Source organism: Trachemys scripta, chromosome 1 (assembly GCF_013100865.1).
Source record: "Trachemys scripta elegans isolate TJP31775 chromosome 1, CAS_Tse_1.0, whole genome shotgun sequence".
Taxonomy (NCBI): Eukaryota; Metazoa; Chordata; order Testudines; family Emydidae; genus Trachemys; species Trachemys scripta.
In genome coordinates this window covers 246242818-246252437 of record NC_048298.1, presented here as the reverse complement: position 1 = coordinate 246252437, position 9620 = coordinate 246242818, and the positions used below count along the sequence as shown (strand labels likewise).

At 41.5% G+C, this 9620-nt stretch overlaps 1 long non-coding RNA gene across 1 annotated transcript in view; it reads left to right on the top strand.

Moving 5' to 3' along the window:
• Positions 1-7249: 7249 nt before the first annotated feature.
• The window catches only part of LOC117871391, a 59606-nt gene continuing 57235 nt past the window's right edge, over positions 7250-9620 (top strand). Inside the window, exon 1 of the long non-coding RNA XR_004644208.1 lies at positions 7250-7424. This is a non-coding gene — a long non-coding RNA (uncharacterized LOC117871391). The remainder of the gene's footprint in view (positions 7425-9620) is intronic.

Below are 9620 nucleotides of genomic sequence, written 5' to 3'. Positions count from 1 at the left end.
GTAAACAAACTGTCCCGTCCCACCAGCAGCTTTCCCTGATGGACCTTTTGCCAAAGGTTGCCAATCCCTGGTCTAGATCATCCCTGACAGATGTTTGCCTAACTTGCTCTTAAAAATCTTCTGTGACAGAGATTCCACAACCTCCCTGGGAAATATGTTCCAGAACTTAACCACCCTTACAGTTAGGAACTTTTTCCTAATGTCTAACCTAAATCTCCCTGGCTGCAATTTAAGCCCATTGCTTCTTGTTCTGTTCTCAGGGCTTAAGGATAAGCCTCCTCTTTATTACATCCTTTTATGTACTTGAAGACAGTTATGTCCCCACTCAGTCTTCTCTTCTCCAGACTAAACAAACCCATTTTTTCCCAATATTTCCTTGCAGGTCATGTTTTCTAGACCTTTATCATTTTTGCTGCTCTCCTCTGGAGTTTCTCCAATTTTTACACCTTTCCCGAAGTGTGGTGCCCAGAACTGGACACAGTACTCCACTTGAGGCCCTATCAGTGCTGACTAAAGTGGAAGAATTACTTCTCATGTCTTGCTTAGAACACTCCTGCTAATACATCCCAAAATGATGTTTGCTTTTTTTGCAACAGTATTATATTGGTCGATCTGACATCAGAAGGACGGTCTGACATCAGAAGTGATTAAGGCGGGAGGTCAGGAACTCTGAAAAGCTCTCACCCAAAGGTTCAACCATTACTGGAAATCCAGAAGATACTGTCCAGTTGGAAAGAGTCCAATACCATCTTGCTGCATAAGAAAGGCGATTGAGAAAATCTAAAGAACTATCGCCCGATCTGCCTGCTTTCGCATGTCTATAAGTTGTTCACCAAAATAATAACAAATCGACTGTCGCGAAACCTGGATGAACAGCAACCTAGAGAGCAGGACGGTTTTCAAAGAAATTACAGCATGATAGACCACAGCTTCACTCTAAACCAACTACTAGAGCATTTGAGGGGATACAAGTTCCCTTTGTGCATTGCCTTCGTGGACTACGAGAAGGCATTTGATAGCGTGGAGATTAACGCCATTCTTGAAGCTCTTTCAGAACAGGGCATCGGCGCAAAATATATCACCATTATTAAAGGAAGCGAACTCTGGCTGCAGCACGGATATATCGCTGTTTGATACTCCCCTCCGAATCTCCATCGAGAAAGAGAAACAAGGAGATACAGTTTCACCAAAATTATTCACAGCATATCTTGAATTAGTCTTTCGACGAGCAGACCTGAAAGGCGGGAGTAATATCAACGGCAAAAGGCTAAACCATCTCAGGTTCGCAGATGATATAGTGCTGATAGCTGAAAATACAGTCCAGATTGAGAGAATGCTTAAAGAACTGAACGCGAAAAGTAGTCAAGTCGTATTAAAAATGAACCATCAAAAACTAAAGATATGAGATCAGATGTTCTGCGAAGAACCCAAATAATTCTTGGAGGAGAGCAGATCCAAGAGGTCGACAAATACGTTTATTTGGGCCAGGAAGTCAACAGGCGCCACGATCAGAAAGGCGAACTGTTGCACAGAAAAAAAGCTGGATGGTGCGCATTCAACAACATCAGGGAGATCCTCCACGGAAAGATCAGCAAAACAACTTGTGTGAATCTTTTTAACTCAACCATGCTTCCAGCGATGCTATATGGCAGCGAAACATGATCGCTGATGAAGACTGAAGAACATCAACCGTCTGTCACACAGACGCAGCCAGCGACATAGTGTCGACCAGCCCTAAAGGCAATGGAATGAACATTTTTGGGCATTTCGCTCTGCGATCGCACCCCAATGAAATAATTAGGCAGCAGTCTGGAGTCCGAGATGTCATTGTCGAAAGCAGGATCAGCAAAATGCGGTGGGTGGGTCATGTGGCCAGACTCAGTGACAACAGATGGACTGCAGCTATATCTGAGTGGTATCCGCGAGAACTGAAATGGCCACGTGGCCGGTCTCCAAAGAGGTGGGATGATTTCTTAACAAGGAGATATTTATAAACATGGCGAAGGATGGCCAGAGCGAGAGAAGATTGGAAGACGTGTTAAGATCAGTCTTAACTGATGAAGGACCGACAGTCTACACAGTCTACGCATTATATTGGTGACTCATATTTAGTTTGTAATTCACTATAATCCCAAAATCGTTTTTCTGCAGTATTCCTTCCTAGGCAGTTATTTCCCATTTTGTATTTGTGCAATTCGTTATTCCTTCTTAACTTTAGTACTTTGCATTTTGTTCATATGAATTTCACCCTATTTACTTCAGACCATTTCTCCGGTTTGTCAAGACATTTTGAATTCTAATCCTGTCCTCCAAAGCACTTGCAACCCCACCCAGCTTAGTATCATCCACAAACTTTATAAGTATACTTTCTATGCCATTAACCAAATCATTTATGAAGATGTTTAATAGAACCATACCCAGGACTCTCTGAGTACAGTTTTCCAGCCAGTTGTGCACGCACCTTATAGTAGATTTTTCTAGACTGTATTTCTCTACTTTGTTTGAGAAAGTCATGTATCAAAAGCCTCACTAAAGTTGAGATATAGCGCATTTCCCCCCCATCCACAAGGCTTGTTACCATGTCAAAGAAAGATATTAGGTTGGTTTGACATGATTGGTTCTTGGCAAATCCATGTTAACTGTTACTTATTACCTTATTTTCTTCTATGTGCTTACACATTGATTTGCTCCGTTATCTTTCTGAATACTGAAATTAAGCTGACTAGTTTATAATTCCCTGAGTTGTCCTTATTCCTCTTTTTAGAGGTAGATACTGTATTTGCCCTTTCCCAGTCCTCTGGTTTCTCTCCTATCCTCTGAGTTCTTAAAATTAATCGCTAATGGCTCAGAGATCTCTTCAGCCAATTCCTTAAGTATTCTAGGATATATCAGGCCCTGCAGACTTGAAGACATCTAACTTGTCTAAGTAATTCTTAACTTATTCTTTTCCTTCTTTAGCCTCAGATCCTACCCAATTTACAAGAATGTTCACTATGCTAGTTGTCCAATCACTGGTAACTTCTTAGGTGATAAATGATACAAGAAAGTTATTTAACACTTCGACCATTGCTGGTTTTTCTGTTATTGTCTTTCCTTCCTCACTGAGTAATAAACCTACCCTATCCTCTTTCCTCCTCTTGCTTCTCATGCATTTGTAAAATGCTTTCTTGTTACCCTTTATATCTCTAGCTCATTTAATTTCATTTTGTGCCTTGGCCTTTCTAATTTGGTCCCTAAATCATTGTGTTGTTTTTTGTGTGTTGATCCTTTGTAATTTGACCTAGTTTCCACTCTTTATAAGACTCTTTCTTTGAGTTTCAAATCATTTGAAGATCTCCTGGATAAGCCAGGGTGGCCTCTTACCATACTTCCTATCTTTCCTATGCTTCTGGGATAGTCTGGTTTTGTGCCCTTAATATGTTTCTTTAAAAAACTTCCAACTCCCCATAACAATTTTTTTCCCCTTAGACTTGCTTCTCATGGGATCTTACATACCAATTCTCTGAGTTTGCTAAAGTCTGTCTTTTTGAAGTCCATTGTTTTTATTCCGCTGTTTTCCCTCCTACCATTCCTTAGAATCATGAACTCTATCGTTTCATGATCACTTTCACCCAAGCTGCCTTCCACCAAATCCAGAATGGCCTCAACCCTAGTTGCTTTCTTCACTGCCTATAATAAAAAGTTGTCTTGAATCATAGGCGCTGACTTTGTGGGTGCTTTGGGGATGGAGCATCCACAGGGAAAAATGGTGGGTGCTGAGCAAGTACCGGCAGACCCCCTATCAGCTCCCCCACTCCCAGCACCTCTCGTCCGCTGGGGGGCCCCGCAGATCAGCACTTACCCCTCCCTCCCTGCGCCTACCACCCACTGCGATCAGTTGTTTTGCGGCATCCAGGAGGCGCAGGGGAAGGAGCGAGAACGTGGTGCATTCGGGGGAGAGGCGAGACTGGGTGGAAAGAGGCAGGGTGGAGCAGGGGCAGGAAGAGGCGGGGCAGTGGTGGGGTCTTGGGAGAAAGGGTGGAGTGGGGGCGGGTCCTGGGGCAGAGCTGGGGGTCGAGCAATCCCAGCACTTTGGAAAGTCAGTGCCTGTGTCTTGAATACATTCCAAGAAAATGTTGGATAATCTTTGCTGTGCTGTATTTATTTTCCCAACAGATGTCTGGATAGTTGAAGGCCCCCATCACTAAGTCCTGTGTTTTGGATTATTTTGTTAGTTATTTAAAACCTCATCCACCTCTTCTTCCTGGTTAAGTGGTCTATAGTAGCCACCTACCATGACATCACCCTTGTTTTTTAGCCCTTTTATCCTTACCCAGAGACTTTCAACAGGTCTGCCTCTCACTTCTATCTCAACCTCAGTGCAAGTGTATACATCTTTGATATACAAGGCAACAACGTCTTCCTTTTTCCCTGTCTGTCCTTCCTGAACAAGCTGTGCCCCTCTATACCAATAGTCCAGTCATGTGAATTATCCCACCAAGTTTCTATGATGCCAATTATGTTGTAATTGTGCTTATTCACTAGTATTTATAGTAATTCTTGTTTATTCCTCATACTTCTTGCATTGTATGCATATATCTAAGATATTCATTTGAGTTCCCTTCTGTAGTCCCCCTTGTCTCTCCTTTGTCCCTGCTGTGATTGCTCATGTTCTCCCCAGATTCTGACTCTTCATCCAGGTCTCCATGTTTTGCACTTACATGTGGGTTTTTATCTCCTGCCAGTCGAACCTAGTTTAAAGCCTGCCTCACTAGGTTAGCCACTCTGTATCCAAAGATACTCTTCTCTTTCCTTGACAGGTGGACCCCATCTCTGCTCAGCAGTCCTTCTTCTCTGAACAGGATCCCTTGGTCAAGGATGCTGAAGCCCTACTGGTGACACCATTCTCACAGCAATGTATTTACATCCAGGATGTGTCTGTCTGTGCTCGGGCCCCTACCCTTGACAAGAAGGATCAATCAGTACAACACCTGCCCCCTCCCCCCAACTCCTTTACCCTTACTCCCAGAGCCCTGTAGGCACTTCTGATCTACTCAGGATCAAACCTCGCTGTATCAATAGTGCCCACATGGATAGTAGTCAGAGGGCCGGATGAACCTCAGCAATCCTTCTGTAATGTCTCAGACATGGACCCTTGGCAGGCAGCACACCTCCCAAGATGGCATGTCAGGCTTGAAGATAGATGTCTCCATCCCCCTAAGAAGGGAGTCCCCGACCACTACCACTTTTCATTTCATCTTGGGAGTGGTGAGGATTGCAGCCACAGCCATGTGGGTACATGGCTTCTCCTCCTCCACATTTGGGGGAGATTCCTCATTCCTCATTGCCAGGGCAGCATACCCTTTCATTCCCTGATAATCCATTAATTTGTTTATCAATAAAAATCCAACAAAATCCTCTAACTTGCACATAAATGGTACTAAATTAACCTCCCCCCTTTTAAAGTTAACAATATGTCAAAGGTACCTACACTTGGATTTTATCCACCGAGAGAGAAAACATTTGAATTAAAGTGAAGAAGTTTCATTTACGATGGTTATGCAACTTCATTTATGATTAACAGCATGAGTCAGGGTTGTCTTAGGTCTATGAGGCAACATTAAGGAAAAATGAAAGGGCCTGGTCCTGCATCTTTGCCCACGCTAAAGCCAGTGGGAGTTTTGAATGTGTAAGGAATACAGGACTGGGCACTGTAGCAGGGTGATCTATCCTCTTTAAAAGGCTGTGAGGACTGGCATCAGCCAAACCCCATTCCAGGACTTCTGGAACAGATGCTGGGAAAGAGGAAGTAATATTGGGGAAAATTGAAGGGTCTGCAGAGAGGAGCCTCGGGGATCCAAGCAAGGCAATGTCTGGGAAAGAGGGGAGTTTAAATTAGCTGCCTCTTCCCTCCTTACCTTGTCAGTGTTGTCCCTCCATTAGTTGTAAAGTACTGAGTTAGTTGATTTTATAGATTCAGATTCTTAAAATGTTTTTTGCATACGTATGTTGACACGATGCTGTATATTACAGATGGTAAATATTAATTTATGGCATTTATTTATCATTTTTGTATAGTGATATTTGTACTGAAAAGCAAAAATTCTTTAAAAGACTTTAATAAAAATGGGTGCTAAACCCATTGTAGGGGAAGAGGAAGTGAGGTGTGGGAGCTCATTTTAAAAATGTATGTCAGGTTTTCTACAATTTAACGATTCAGCATATCTGCTACAATTAAATTACAGCTATAAACTGTGAGATAACACTAAGCTTGTGTGGGATGGCAACACTAGGTATAAAATGAATTATGTTCCTCACGGTCAAGTACATCTGAGACATATAAATCTATATAAGGTAGTGAGTCCTTGGAGAAATAAGGGAGTGTATCCATGAACTGCATGTTCTCAGAAAAAGCCTTTGTGCTCTGCTTTTGCCTAGAGTTGAACCAGCATGACTAAGAACAGGATTTGGTCCATAATGTTCAATAGCAAGACGATAATTTGTACTAAAATAACTAATAAACAGAGGATACGCTACACGACCTTCCTTGAAGTAAATGGGAGTTTTCCAGTCAATGTTGACAACTTTTGCAATTTTATCTCAAGCCTTGCAATATTTGGTGTTTTTTCTTAAAGCCACAGCTCCTGGAATCCTGTGATTATATGAGGATCTCAGATTTCTTTTTTTAAAGCAAATTTCTATTCCTCATGATTGCTGAGAAAAGTGTGAAAATATGAGCCCTAAATACTCAAAGCCCAGAAGGCAAATAAAACCCATCCCCAAATTTATTATTCACAAAGTATTATGATTTTAAAGCAATCCCATTATTTTTTGGGGCCCTGACTAATGATTTTCAAGTGCTTAGGGTTGACAATATTGCATTTTATTAATGGGTGTTGGATCAGGGCCATAGATAGCAAAATTTGCTATGCGTAGTCTCTGTGTTGTTTATCTATATATTCATAGCCTTCAATGTCCTCAGTGAATTTTACTTATGGTCCTTCTGAAGATTCTCTGTAGATATTTCTGTGGAAAGAGATTGGGCTGGGTAAAGCTTGTTAAAGTTGCATGATTCATTTTAAAATAACATTCTAATAATATATTTACTAGACTCTGGAATATTGCCCAAACTCTAAACAAAATCTCATGAGAAGTGCCCTGTGGGAGGAAAATTCACAATCTTATGGAACTGTAATTGTTGCATGATCCGGCCCCTGAACGAGCAGGGAGTTAAGCTTCCAGGCGCTGTGGGTCATGGAGGATCCGCAAGAAACACGGGGCATTTGTGCAGACGGCCATATGTCCACAGAATGTCTGGAACCCTTCCCCCAACCCTGTTCCCCTGGAGAATGTCTCTACTGGAAACACACTGCCAGGGTTTCCTTAAATGGCAGCTGCTCCTGGAACAAAGGAAGAAATTCACAGCATAGAGGGGAGAACTTAAGGTGAATTAATTTTTTCTTGGATTTTCCTGAAGGCTTAGATTGGGAGATATTCATACCCCCCATTCCTTTTTGTCCAGCCCTGTCCTCAGGCATAGATCCCTGACCCAGAATCCTGGGGGAGCAGGGTGGTATTGTGGAGACAGCCACTATTTCTGAAGCTTGCAGAGAGGATCCTCTTCATGTGGTTCTGGGCCAGGTGTGATCTGGCTGTATGTTTTAATGTCCATTATTATGATCATGGTTATACACCAGGATAAATGAAAGATGGTATCACTAGGTACAGATAAAGGTGTTTTACCTTATAGGAGCTCTTCTGTGAAATGTGCAGGCTCATAATAGCATACCATATAACCCAAAATAGACTCACTCAATAGATACCAAGCCAGTGGCAGTAGATTTTTTTTCCTTACTAAAAGATAGTATTGTTTATTATAGCATCACTATTCATTATGTTACATGTCTTTCGGGGGTTATGACTTAGCCATATACATATACTCTGGTATGAAATTTGGCAACCAACCTGGCCACTAACTGTTTTTGCTTCAATCAGTTTATATTTTTAAGTAAATTTAATGCTTAGCTGAAAGCTTTGGAAGTTCAAGTCCTATGCACAGAACAAGTCAGTCTAAGAAGCAGCAGTACAAGCTTCCCAATACTGGTTTCTAGTCCTGGCCTGGCAAGACTGCTGCTTAATGAGAGGTTAGTTTAATCTTCATTCGGATGCAGTCCTAATGTAACATACTTGTATCTATGAGTGTTTGAGTGATGTGGCTGGTTTGCAAAGAAGATCAAGGAGCATTTACCAGTAATAGGAGCCTGTGATTTTGGAGCTGCAGCTCCCCATGTGTGTGTGATTTATACAGTAATAAAGCCTGTTGTCTGTAGCACATCAATTCATTACACTAGGCCTCTCTGCTGAGGCTGCCAAAAATAATATCAATTAGTATCAATTATAGCACTGGCTTTTCTGACTTTATAACCTAATTGGATGGAAATCATAAACTCATTTCATACAGGCCACCAGATAGGGCTTAGTTATTAATAACATTCAGTTCTTACTAGTGGAAGGCTACATAGAACATTACCAGTACTCTGAGCCAGCCAGTCCCCTATAGTTTTAGTCATTTAAAAAACCAGTTTGTTTATAAGATAAAGATGTCTGAAAAAAGATTTTTTTGGGGGGTCAGTTTTGGATGTTTAAAATGTAAGACATTGTGGTTAAAGGAAATTTAACAGGTGCTTAGTCCATAATGTACTTTATGCCTCTGCAATACTTTAAAACAGAAATGAATACATAAAATAGTTTGTATACTGAGGTTTAAAATTCACCTTCTTAATGCATGATCAATAGCTTTAAAAACATGGATTTTTATTGTAGGACTAAATCTGGGGTCGCTTCATAGATTATTTAAAGCCAGTAATGACTATCGAATAAAAATGGGTTAAAAAGATTTGTAAATACCTATACAGTGTTCACTTTATAAACCAAAATACCTCATTAAGTGCTTTTCTAGATTGCTGAGTATATGTGGTTTAAAACTTGTCTAATACATATTTTCACAATAGTCTTATAACATGTTGATGGTCTTTGTGATGAAATGGGAATGCATACAGTTTTTTCCTCAGTCCTAATAAATAGGGCAATATTTTTAATTCTCATTTCTTAACATACTATGTTCCCTCCATTTAATTACTACATGGCAACTCTTAACTTGCAGCATAGCTAGATTCTGAATTTTTTTCAGAAAAATAATTGCATGCTGTGGTTGGAATTTTAAATGATGATCACGTATATTATTAAACGAAGTACTGCCTGGCTGGCAATACCGTTAGGAAACAAAGAAAGAAAGCAAATCAAAATTCACAACAGACAACGTTAAGTCCCTGGTGGTAAGTAACTGTAATTCTGTGTCACCAGGGCCGGCTCCAGGCACCAGCTCAGCAAGCTGGTGCTTGGGGCAGCCAAGGGGAAGGGGTGGCAAGTCGGGCTCTTTGTCGGCAATTCGTCGGTGGGTCCTTCGGTCCCTCTCGGAGGGAAGGACCTGCCGCCGAATTGCCGCCGAAGAAGAAAGCGGTGCGGTGGAGCTGCTGCCGATCGCGATTGCGGCTTTTTTTCTTATTTTTTCTTTCCCCCAGCCGCTTGGGGCGGCAAAAACCCTGGAGCCGGCTCTGTGTGTCACCAACATCTTCAACTGA